Raw genomic sequence first — 12,841 nt, forward strand, 5'->3', positions numbered from 1 at the left:
TGACACGTGGACACCCTAGAAACGCTTCCTCAATTGAAGAGGGTAGAGCTATAATATATACTAGCTTGTATGCCCGTGCATACGCACTGGCTCTTTTGAAAATATTTAGATTTTTTTTAGAAAATTGGGACTTCGGTTTTAGTCGCTAACCTGTTTTAATTTTCCAACAAATTGTTTTAATTAAGTTTTAAAAAACCGTTTTTTCAATTGGGAGAGAGATCTTTGTTTTAATAAAAAAATAATTCACATTTTAATTAAATATGCTAGATTTTTCCTTTTCAATGGTGGAGGAATTCCCATTTTAATAGGAGAATGATTCCCGGTTTAATTAGAAGTGCTAGAATTTGTTTAATAGAAAAGGAATTCTCGTTATAATAGGAGAATAATTCCCGTTATAAAAAAAGATTATCATTTTTCAAATAGGAGAGAAATTCTCGTTTTAATAGGAGATGCCATGGAATTTTAATAGAGCTCGAAAAATACCCCTTGTGGAATCTTTTGAAAACATTTATATTTTTTAAAAAAATTGGGACTACCGTTTTAGTCGCTAACTATTTTTAATTTTATAACAAATTGTTTTAAATTAAGTTTTAAAAACCTGTTTTTTCAATTGGGAGAGAGATTATGTTTTAATAGGAGAATGATTCCCGTTTTAATTAGATACGCTAGATTTTCACTTAATTTTCAATAGGGGAGGAATTCTCATTTTAATAGGAGAAGGATTCCCGCTTTAATTAAAAGTGTTAGAATTTGTTTTAATATGAGAAGAATTCTCGTTATAATAGAAGAGAAATTCCCGTTTTTCAAATAGGAGAGAAATTCTCGTTTTAATAGGAGATGACGTGGAATTTTAATAGAGCTCGAAAAATACCCCTTGCGGGAGCTTTAATATTAAGATATAGATATAGATATAAAGATTAGGATTTCCTCCCAAATACAAAAAAAATATAATAATAAAAATTGCGTACATTGGGGGTGGGGGTGGGGGGGGGAGACCCTAATTTCCCATCTAGGGGGGGTGGGGGTGGGGGGGGGAGACCCTAATTTCCCATCTAGGGGGGTTCCATGACGCAATCAACTGTTTTGACTCAAAGGAAACGCCATTCTAGGTTCTAGGTTCTACCATGATACATATACTCATGATTTGGCTTAAAGAGCGGGGATTGTGTCGCCATCATCATCCTTGTAATCTGGGTTCTTTTTTTCAAATTACAAGTCCTTCAAGACTTGTTGGCGTAAGAGGAATATATCTGCACAAAAAGGAGGTACAATTAGGCTAGAGAAATTACTACAGTAAACAACATTGCGAAAAGAACAAGAACGTATAAGGCTTACTTTTCAGTAGCTAATATGGCTCTATCACTAGCAGCCAAGAGCCCTGGCGTCAAGTGTGTTTGGATGGTACGGAGTAAGAGTTAATAATCCCTTCCCTAGATGCACAAGATCCTGAGCAATCTATACATGCAAAGATGCGATCAAATTAAATAAAACAACCACGAGGAAAAGGAAGACTAGCTTCTTTGTAGTAATAACTTGAGAGGTTGCAAAGCATGCCAGCAATTCGAGCATCATTGCTCAAAACACGATGGGGCACTCGAAAGAATAGTTCAAACTCTAATAGTTAAACAGAATATAGTAGGGTAAGAACATGGATATTGCTTCATGCTACTTCTGAATCCGAGTCGTCGCTGAGTCTGCTTAGTGTGTCCATAAACGTTGGCCTGATCCAGCACCCCACATAACAAATTAGTGAACCAAAAAACATCAAGAACATAAAGGAGTCAAAAACCCCATTCACAAGTTTCTATAGACCAATTAATGTTGGTCCAAGCTAATATTAAATCAAGAGCAATAAGTACTTTGAAAATTGATCACCAAGTTGCGAATTTCAACTGAACATTTGAAGTAACAACCATAATTATTGTTTTCTCAACTCAGGCACTGCAGTATTGCTCATCCAAGCGCCTTGCAAGAGAGTGCACAGGAGGGAATACCTACACACCCTCTCTTTGGTTAATATGTAATTTTTGCCTTATCAACAACGGAATTTTGTTTCACCAGTATAAATAAACAAATAATAAGAAAAAGGAAATGCTCAAGTCCATTAATATTAGTTGACTGATTATGGTGAAATTATAGATAAACATGAAAAATCATTAAGACTACCTTTGGGTTGGATACTTGGATATGCAAAGTAGTCGAAGAGCCAAAGAAACGCACGACGAATATTGTGCTCTCCGTAGTCCATACTGCAACAGATGCTCCAGCGAACGTATTGCCATAGCAATCCCAAGCACAGCATGCCCCTGATGGTTCTCTATCCTTCTCTAGATGTTGTGCACAGTGACTCAGAAGATTCTGCACCTGTATGAATAGTAATCTTTAAGTGATACTTGGTTAAACAAGAAGAAGAAATATGTTTAGAACATTGCTTGTTCCAGACTTCCAGCATATGCACAAGACATAAGAGTGATATCAAAATATTTCCTAATTTTCTCATTGACTGTTCAAAACTTCAGCAGTGGCTTCCACGGTTTCCTGTCAGCCACCAAAATTCAGTGTGTAATTGTTCGTGAAAACATTTTGCAGTTCCAAAGGATTATGTGAATGTAATCAAATGGGACTGTATGCCATATCACGTAGGACAGACTTCCAATAAAACAATGGAGGTGATAAAGACCCTGCAACCAATTACACACTGAATTTGGCCCTTCCCAAGGTAAAGAAGGTCGAGGCCTTCATAAATTGAGCAAGCGGAAAATATAATGGACTGCGCAATTCGTTACATAAACCCACATAGACCAAACCCAATGAGACTGCAGTAAACGCAATTACGTCAAGTGGTGCTTTTGGATCATTGAGAACGGGAGATAACTTCTCACGTCTCTGTAGATACAATTGCGATCAGCGTAACAAGAAAGCTAACAATTGCAGCGATGCTTGGCTAATACCACAAGTACATTGCAGTAAACTATTATTTACTTTACTTAAACATCTCATGAACAGAATGTGTCTGAAAGACGTTATATGATATCCATAAGGACATGATTTCTTCTGAATAACAAAATAATCTAGATTTGGAAGCATTCAGAAGCAAATAGTTAGAACATTTTATCTGAGTCTTTTTATTTTTCCTTTTTTTTTTTTTTTTTTAAGCTACTTCTTTGACAACCTGCTTTCTTTGATAACCTAAAAGTACAGACACACTCCAAAACAGCCCAAAAAGAAACTGCTTTCACCCTTAGTCAAGAATCTCTATACAAACTATCCTCCATCTAGCTACTACAATTCAAACCGAATAATACTTACTGGTCCACAAAGACTTTTCTCCAATAAGAAAGAAGCTCTTTGATAGTTTGATGGCTAAGACGACTTTTGGAATCTCCATAGTTGTACATGTTTGGGTAAGAATTTACCCAGACACACTATTGAATCTCCATAGTTGTACCCAGATATGCTGCCATCTTATCATCCCGTGCTTCAAAAGAGCCTTCAAATTGACTTTCCACTAATCGAGTTAAAACTTGAAGCTTCCGAACTTTAAATTCCAAAGCAGTACACATGGCATAAAGGACTGCTTCATATTCTGCAGCATTGTTAGATGCCTTGAAACCGAAACAAATTGAGCGCTCAATCACTAAATCACCATGCTTAATAAAAACACATCCGAGCTCGGATCCAAACTTGTTATGTGACATGTCTGTGTAGATTATCCATACGTCTGAAGACGGGGTAATAGATGTTGGTGGGACCTCGTCACCCCCAATTGTTGCCTCTTCAATGGATGAGCTTTTGTCTTCATTGATTTATGGGACCATATCATCGATTGGAAAATTCGACATTAAAGATGCAAGAACATGGCCTTTTTCGGAAGTGCGTGGTTCGAAAGTAACGCTATATGCACTCAAATAACTGTCCCATTCTACTAGTGTACTTGATTCTTGTGCATTACGGAGCACTTTGCGAAGAGAGTACTCAATGTATACCTTGACGAATCGTCCTTGAAAGTACGGCTTAAGGCGTCTTGCAGAGTGAACCAAAGCGAGAGCAATTTTCTCAATTCTTGAATATCTAGTTTCCGCCCCATTAGAGTTTTGTTGATGACAAAAATTGGACGGCCATCTTCACCATCAACAAACAAAATGGCACTTACCCCAGTGTTTGTGGCAGCTAAGTAAATTCCGACAGGTTCCCCTGTAGCTGGACTAGCCAGAATGGGAGGTGAAACCAGATAGTTTTTAATTGATTGAAATGCATTTTCACATTCATCATTCCATACTGCCAAGTCTTTTAAAGTCTGAAAGAAAGGATGACATTTATTAGGATATTTAGAGATGAAACGATTGATCGCTGCCAGACGCCCCGTAAGTAGTTGTATCTCCTTCTTTCTCTTTGGTGATGGCATATCAAGGATTGCTCTGATTTGTTCACAGTTTGCTTTAATTCCTCTGCAAGTCATCAAACAACCCAAGAACTTCCCTGAGATCAAGCCAAAAAAGCATTTTGAAGGATTTTTCAACTCTTGTGAATACTGCTTGCAAATCTGCCAAATGATCACTACTAATTTTGGATTTAACAACCATGTCATCAATGTATGCTTCCATAATCTTGCGTAGCATGTCTCCAAATATAGTATTGATCATTTTCTGGTAAGTGGCGCCAACATTTTTCAACCCGAAAGACATCACTTGATAGCAAAAAATTCCTTGATCAGTTATGAATGACGTTAACTCCTCATCTTCAATAGACAACGGGATCTAATAGTATCCGGAAGAAGTGTCCATAAATGATAGCCATGGAAATCCGGATGTAGCAGCAACAAGTTCTAATATCCGCGAAAGAGGGAATGGATGTATAGGGCAGGCTTTGTTAAGATTAGTGAAGTCGATGCATAATCTCATCTTGCCATTCTTCTTCAGACAACCATCTAGGATATGAAACTGGTCGAATAAAATTGACAGAGTAAACGATCAATCTCTTCCTTAAACCTTCAGCTTTCTATCAGGAGCCATACGTCTAGGCTTTTGTCGTACAGGCTTAACATTAGTATCAATATCAAGCTTGTGGCATGCAACATTTGAGTGTATACCTGACATTTGATCCACTGACCAAGCAAAAATGCTCTTGTTCTTTCTGAGTAAAGTAACCATTTCCCTTTGTTCATTTTCTGACAGCTCAACTGATATAAAGGTTGTTTCTTTGCTTGAATATCCAATTTGAACTTCTAAGAAGCGGTCAATAGTCCGTGGTCCTTCACTTGATGATATGGTTGAACAGATTATCTGTGGTTCGGATTGTGCTTGAACCACTTCTTATGAACTGCTGAAAATTGTGTTTCCATGCATATCAAATTGATGGTAATCATCTAATATTTTTTCATGACAACGGCTAGAAGCCATCTGGTCTCTTCGTATATTGCAAATTTTGTCGAGAGATGGAAATTTCACTGCTTGGGGGAGGGTAGAAACAACAACACTCATACAGTGGAGCCAATCCCTACCTAAAATTGCATTGTTGGAAGATTTGCAGTTCATTAAAATAAAATCAATGTTGACTGCCTTATCCATGAGTTTGACTGGTAAAGAAACTCTTCCCACCGGAGTTGTTGTTCCATCAAAGCCAATTATTAGGTCGTTATCTACGACAATCAAATTTTCTAAAAGTTTCATGTCATTGTAGCAACTTGCAAAAATCACACTAGCAGAATTGACTCTGTCTATCATGACATGTTGCACTCGCCATAGACCAACGTAAGCTGTGATAATGATGACATCGTAATGAGGGTGATGGACGCCAATTAGGTCTCTGTCAGTAAAACACAGTGAGCTAGGTTCGATGGTTTCTATGCGAGTTCCTTCGATAAAATCGAAGCTATTTATGTGATATAATTTACGTAAAAATCCCAACTTTACTCTCTACTCATATTTCTGTTTTGTGCATAGCATGTCATTGATTCTAGTGTGACCAGCTTTGATGACATTGTAGCCAAAGATTGACAAATTCTGTTGAGCACTTTTGGTGCTTAAGAATTCATCTAGCTGTCCCTTCTCTACTAGCTTTTGTATTTTTCCTCGTAAAGATCTGTAGTTTCATGACCAAAGTCATTGTGGAAAAGCCACCATAGATTTTTATCACGCCTAGACTTAGTATCTTCAGGTAAAGGCATTGGAGGGAATAGCAGATTGCGACTTTTAATCTTTTCATATCAAGGCATATTTGGTATTCAGTGGAGTGAGCTTCATTTCTTCAAGAAAATTGTTTGTCTTTTTAAGATCCTGCTTCGGTTGTTGAGTTTCCATTGTGCTTTGTTTCTTCTTGCTTTTGGTTTATGTCGATTCTTTGCCTCAAAAATCTTTGTCCCTAAATTCTTGATGTTACATCTGTTTCAATATTAATGAACTGTAGTGTTTGTGTGAACAAGTCAGATTTCGTCTGGGGAGGATCTTTTACAAGTGAGTTATATATTTCATTAGTATCAAAACGGAGAACTTCTTTGAATGCGTGAATGATCATCACATCTGGCACATTTGTAACACCTGCTTGGATTTGGCGGAAGCGGACAACAAATTTGCAAGTGTTTTATCCTTTTGTTGTTTTATGTTTAACAAGATATTGATATCTTTAGGACGAGTCCAATTATGTTGAAATCGGTCTGTGAACTGATCTGCTAACTCTTGGAAAGATTTAATAGATCTAGCTGGTATCTCAGATAACCACCGTAAGGCTTCCCCTTTTAGTGTTGATGGAAAAGGTTTGCACAAGAGAGCATCATCTTTACGCCAAAGAACAAGCCTGGTTTTAAATTCCATAACATGGTTGTTTGGATCACCTTCTACTTCATCGAACTTAGGAAACTCTGGCTATTTGAATCCTTCCTGATGTTCTGCATTCTATATACGCAAGGAAAAACGTCCAACAATATCTTCATTTACGGCTAAGTCCTTCCAACATTTTTCCGCTAAATCGGTATTGTTCATTGTTTTCTTAATGATATCTTTAGTCTGCTACTCAGTATATGTTATTCCTACATTTGCCTAGTTCCTAACGATTAGTGGTGGGACTTCTTGACCTTGTGTTACATTTTCTCGCCCCCAGTTGTTGCTTAGATCTGGAAATCTTTGGTTCTCTGGACTACGAGATCTGTGACGGTAGTTTGAATTTTCTCGACGCACTGGGGAGTAACCTAGATGATGAGGATGATCTCAGTATCTGTCTTCAAGATGTCTTATGTATTGATTCCTTTTATTCAATTCAAGTCTCAAGTCGTGATGCAACTTTTGCCTGAGGTCATAACTTGATCGTCCTAAGTGAGTTAAGTTGTTGGATGGTGGCATCCGACCTGACCTCCTTGATGTGTTGCTATCCTGGCTTATGGGGTTTGTATTAGACTCCCTTGTTGAGATATGATGACTACCATATGACCTATGATGTTGTCCATCACGCCTGTTGTTACGACCATTGCTATATGTATCAGTGCGGACATCGGGAGTCCTCAATTACCTTAATAAATTTGTTGAAATATTTATGGGTCTCGATTGATTTAAACGATTTTCGGGGACAACATTAGTTGGTTGTAATATTTCATTATTGCCTTGCAATCGATGAAATATACTGCGGTTTTCACTAGATCTTGGGAGTCTTGATAGAGTGGAAGAAGCAGTATCATCGTTATTTGTCTGGCCTTTTTGTCCTTCATCTATTTGCTTTCGCAAATCTGCATTATGCTCCTTTTCCCGTCTGAGTTTGGTACGCAACGCCTCCAGGGTCAAGTTTTCATCTTCTGTCTCCATAATTTCTAGATTTGCATCTGGCGTATTATTTGTGCCATTAGGAGGAAAACATACTGGAGCTTGAGACCTTAGATGTTTAGATCTAGGTTGTCGCGGTACTTGAAGCTGCAAAGGTGGATCTTGGGGGCCTAATGGAACCTAATTGATTGGAACTTCAAGATTTGCTAGATTGTTCCAAAAAGACGCTTGTGCTCTTGCTTGATTACTTACTTGACATCTAGTAGTATTAGCCATTTGACAAAGAGTAAGAGAAATCCATGGAAGAAGGCACGTTAGTAAGAACCACAAATGGCGCCAATTATGTTTGGGTAAGAATTTACCCAGACACACTATTGAATCTGCAAGGGAGGATGTTATGAAAAGAGTGAGACTGTGCCTTTAACGGTTGCTTTTGTATCCATAATATGTTCCCGGAATCAAGTCTCCAAAAAAAACGTAGTTCTTTGTTAATAGATATAGAAAATAAGAGTTTTTAAAGCACAAAGACTCTCACTAGATAAGACTAGTTAATTGAACATGTGACCAGCTCAGGTGATTAACTGGACCTGTGATCCATCCAGATGTCTAACTAACATGTGAGACGTCCAGGTGGCTAACTGGACATGTGAGCCGTCTAGGTAACCACTTAAGGTTTCGATCAGGATCAGTCATTTTAACTTAATGTAAAGACTAAGTCCCTAATGAAGTCGTTAGCCAGGGTATGAATGTAGAGGTACGTACAGTACCCTCAAAGATGCTTCTATTGCATTTGAACCAAATATCCCACGTGATGGAAAAAGGTAACATATTCCATATCCCTTGCCCTCTCAATGACAATGGCACTGTATGCTACTGAGTAAGGACATCCACCACCCGACCAATACAATCCCAAACCAACATAGACTCTCAATGAAAATAAGACAAAACTAGCCTAGAAGAGATAGGATCACACGAAACCAACTCCTCAACCATCAAACATAAAGGAAAATAATCCAAAGTTTGACCCTAAAACACTTATTCCTAATATTATTAATAGTAAGTATACGGCCTAAAGCTGCAAACTAGACAATAAATAAACAAGTCTCATAGGGACCTTGGATCCCTAAATTCTTGAACATATGAAATGAGGAAATGTGTAATAGAAACAAAACACCATTGATTGGAGGATACCAACTTACCAAGAACGAAAAGTGAAGTGTAACGACCTGGTAGAAAAGATCCCATTCATGTCGTGATACCAAACAATTGAATTAAAGTCATGTTGGTTCACCTTTCCAAGGCCCAAGCCCGGCCATAAGAAAGGCTAAGTCATTGGTGGCCCAATCACTAAAGGCCCGACGAAAACCGAGGTTTCAAGAAATATATTTGTTAGATCTAACTATGCATTCATTATGTGCCCCTTATGCTCGAACATACTGGACAAAGTACCAGTAACCTCCTTAAGAGATCTATCTCCAAGCCAAATGTCCCCAAAACTACCAACTCCAAGTTTATACCTAATTCCTCTTTAAAACAGGGCAGCACATTCATGTTGCCCCTTCCAAACACCGCAACCATAAAGAACTAGACTATTCTCCCAACCAAGATGAGATTCACCAAACCTTGACACAACTATAACACTCTTCTCCACAAGTTATTCCTCTTTAAACAAAACCTTCGAAGTCATTTCCCTAAAAGCACCAAGTGAAGGCGTGGACATTCTGAATACCCAAACCCACAGGGGTTTCGGACAAAAGTAGGAAATCCCAATTAACAAGGTGATACCTTTGAGGCTCATCTGTATCATTCCACAAAATGTTTATAATAATCGACTCGATTCTATAGACAACACTCATGGCGCATAATATTGGGACAAAGAGTACACAAGATGGTTGGATAGAGCTGCCCCTTTGGAAAAATACCCAACCTTCCAACAATTGAACTTCTTACCAAACCGCTCAACTCCAAGATCCCAAATAAACTTAGACCAAAAAGATGCACCAAGATAAGTAGAAGGCAGCCTATCAACGCCATACCCAAGCACAGAGGCTAAGCCTTGAATAACTACCACCTTTCCCACCGAAAACACCTTGCTCTTTGACAGATGCAACTTCAAAACACTCAAAGTTGGCCCTCAAACACCTATCATGCTCAATATAATCTCCTAAGAAGACAATGGTGTCGTCAGCATATAAAAGATGAGGAATGCACACATCCTCCCTACCAACTCTAAAACCTTAACAAAACACCCTTATAGTTCGCCCCAGATATCCTACCCAAAACCTCCACTACACGGATAGAAAAGAGCAAGGTTAGAGGCCCAAGACCTATAGTACTTTTAAAGAACCATTCACAAACACATAAAATGGAGGCAGTAAAGTCGTAAAGATACAATTCCTACCCCAACCTCTCCATGTGGAATTAAATACTGTGTCTACTTCATACTCTCATCATTAGTGCAAATATTGCCTTACTATTAAAAGCAAAGAGATGAAAACCAACTATTGATAACCATGTAGGGTAATATATAACGACAAAAATCATGGTATAGACTGCTTTACATCAAGAGTTCTTGGTCCCAAACCAAAATTGAGTCTAACATTCTTGCAGAAGCATCTAAGACAACATAAAATAGGATCAACCAATCCAATCAGTTTATTCTTTCTTATGGGTAGCAGCCAAAATGCCAAATGTACAAAACGTGCATGAGAGAATGAGATAACCATTGTAAGAAACAACTAGCCACTTTGTATGAGGTAAAAGTGTGCTACCATTGAAGCTAAAACATGTAATAGTACATACGAAGAAGATAATATACATAAAGATATCATCATCAAGATCTTGCGGTTGAAAGATAAATTACCTGACATATTCATGACCCCATGTACTGATATCTCCATCTGAACCCAACAGCCTGTACTTGCGGCCTGCAGAAGTCAACAAGATTAGATAAACTCTACAAAGAATGACATTTACTGAGATGAACAGTGCATTATATTTCATAGTTTACTCAAGAATAAATATCACAATATATATTTCGTTCTAGGTGAAAAGATAAGAAGTGACAAAAACACTGAACAAAGAAAAAACTAAGTTACCATGACACAGATAGGTGTGTCGTATCCGACACGGATACGAAGTGTCTGACAAGGCGAATTATGAGAAATTAAGGTATGCTATGTGTCCACGGACACATGTATATGTATCCAAAATGGATTATTTTTAAAATATGGCGTGTCCTACATACATTGAGAAAAAGGAAATTATTCATGCAAGAAACTGCTATTTACGCTTAATAAGTGAGGTAACCAAATAGTAGTAATCTAGTAAATGCTTAATAAACTAGTGATATTGCGTAATCTTACAAAGTTCAAGTGTTCAAGAAAATGCATAAAAGGGTTAAAAACTAAGGAAATAGAACTGAGAAGTAAAACACTTACCCTTTCTCCTTTTACAGACATGATCAAGGCCAAAACTGAGAGTATGTCACCAAGGTATTTCCACATTAAGAGAACAAAGTGAATTAGAAAAGCTACAACACCTTCCAAATAAGTAAGGAAGGAACTCACTTCTGACGTATGTTACCTTCTCTTCTAAATCTACCATTGTCTCGTAAAACAATTTTAAAGTAGCATAATGTGAACGAAAGAACTTAATGAGTTTGTTGTTCTCCAAATCTCATGCATGCCTAGAGAAATGAAAAGAGAGCAAATATTCTCAAACTGAAATTTTTTAATTTTACAATATAATGTTGTTGATACATGATAATGGATAATACCATATGCTCATTTCATGGGAGGGTATAGGGGGAGCAATTCACTGTCTGCTACTATAATCTGAGCTAATTCTCACCACAGGGTCAATATAAATGTAGATACATTGTTAGCGGGAGCGTCAAATAATCAATCCTACTACCGCAGCTGAGAAACAGTTTTAATTATACCAGTCTTAAGTAATTTTATTCACACATTATAAAATCAAAGACAACATTCAGTTTCCACCTCATATTCTCATACATTATTCATTAAAAAAAATACAATATTATAAAAAAATAAGTAAGTAGTACCTCATACTTTCTAAAGCGAGTTTCTGAATACCAGGATCAGAATCTTGTCCTCTTTCTTATTAACTGAGCGAGGGAGAGAAAACTAGCTCAAGGATAAATTTTGGTATTGGTTTAATCTCCCTGGTACTTAAATGGTTGCACAAAAAAACCCCCGAAGCGAACAAATGCATAAAACCTCCCTATTATTTAAAACATAACATCAAAACCAAAACAGACCAAAATACCCCTGTGAAAAGTCATCAATCTTTACTTATAATTTTGGGTTAAAGACAAACTGGGCTGACGTCATCTTATGTAAATTTGTATTTACATATGACAATATAAAATTACACAGTCTTCTTAATCTATTTAAATTTAAATTTTCATATTAAATTTTTTTTTCATAGGAAAATTTAAATTTATATTCTGTCAGGTGTCGTCGGAAAATTTTTAATCCCAAAAGTTACTATGTAAATTTAAGTTTTCATAGCTCCAATGACTATATAAATATAGTTTTACATATATATGACTGTAAAAATACATTTACATATATTCTGTCAGGTGTCGGAAAATTTTCAATCCCAAAAGTTATTCTGTAAAATTTAAATTTCTACATGAAAATTAGAAGTTGAGCTTGTTCAGATTTTAAAGTTGGTACGGTGCCAATGGCTAGTTCATTCCTGGAATTGAAAGTTTTTTCATTTTTTCAATAGTAATTATCCATCTTGAACAAAAAGAACTCCTACATCTTATGCGGATTAAAATTTTCATAAGTTAATCTTCTGTGCAATTAAAAATTTTATATATAAATACAAATTTGCATAGCTTAAACAACTATGCAAATATAAAATTTCATAGGTTATGTAAGTTTTTACCGACACGTTTAGTTTCAAAAACTAATATGTAAAACTATATTTCCATGCGTTTTTTCATCAGGTTTGTTTTGTTCACAAATCTACTATGCAAACTTAAATTTTCATATATAAATTTCAATTTTCTTATATCAAACTATTATGTAAATTCAAATTTTCATATATCAAACTACTCT

General features: G+C 36.7%; 1 long non-coding RNA gene across 5 annotated transcripts; it reads right to left on the minus strand.

The window, feature by feature from the left end:
• Positions 1 to 923: 923 nt before the first annotated feature.
• LOC147525041 (uncharacterized) lies at positions 924 to 11,967 on the minus strand. 5 transcript variants are annotated; one of them, XR_015197668.1, is made up of 5 exons: positions 11,815 to 11,967; positions 10,612 to 10,675; positions 2,167 to 2,364; positions 1,336 to 1,721; positions 924 to 1,250 (listed from the first exon to the last, which is right to left on the minus strand). It is a non-coding gene; the product is annotated as an uncharacterized LOC147525041 (long non-coding RNA). The 5 variants fall into 5 exon arrangements; XR_015197667.1 differs by having other exon boundaries at positions 1,336 to 1,994; positions 11,815 to 11,957; XR_015197671.1 differs by lacking the exon at positions 11,815 to 11,967 and adding an exon at positions 11,189 to 11,800 and having other exon boundaries at positions 1,336 to 1,994.
• Positions 11,968 to 12,841: the final 874 nt, after the last annotated feature.

Source organism: Coptis chinensis, chromosome 1 (assembly GCF_015680905.1).
Source record: "Coptis chinensis isolate HL-2020 chromosome 1, ASM1568090v1, whole genome shotgun sequence".
Taxonomy (NCBI): Eukaryota; Viridiplantae; Streptophyta; class Magnoliopsida; order Ranunculales; family Ranunculaceae; genus Coptis; species Coptis chinensis.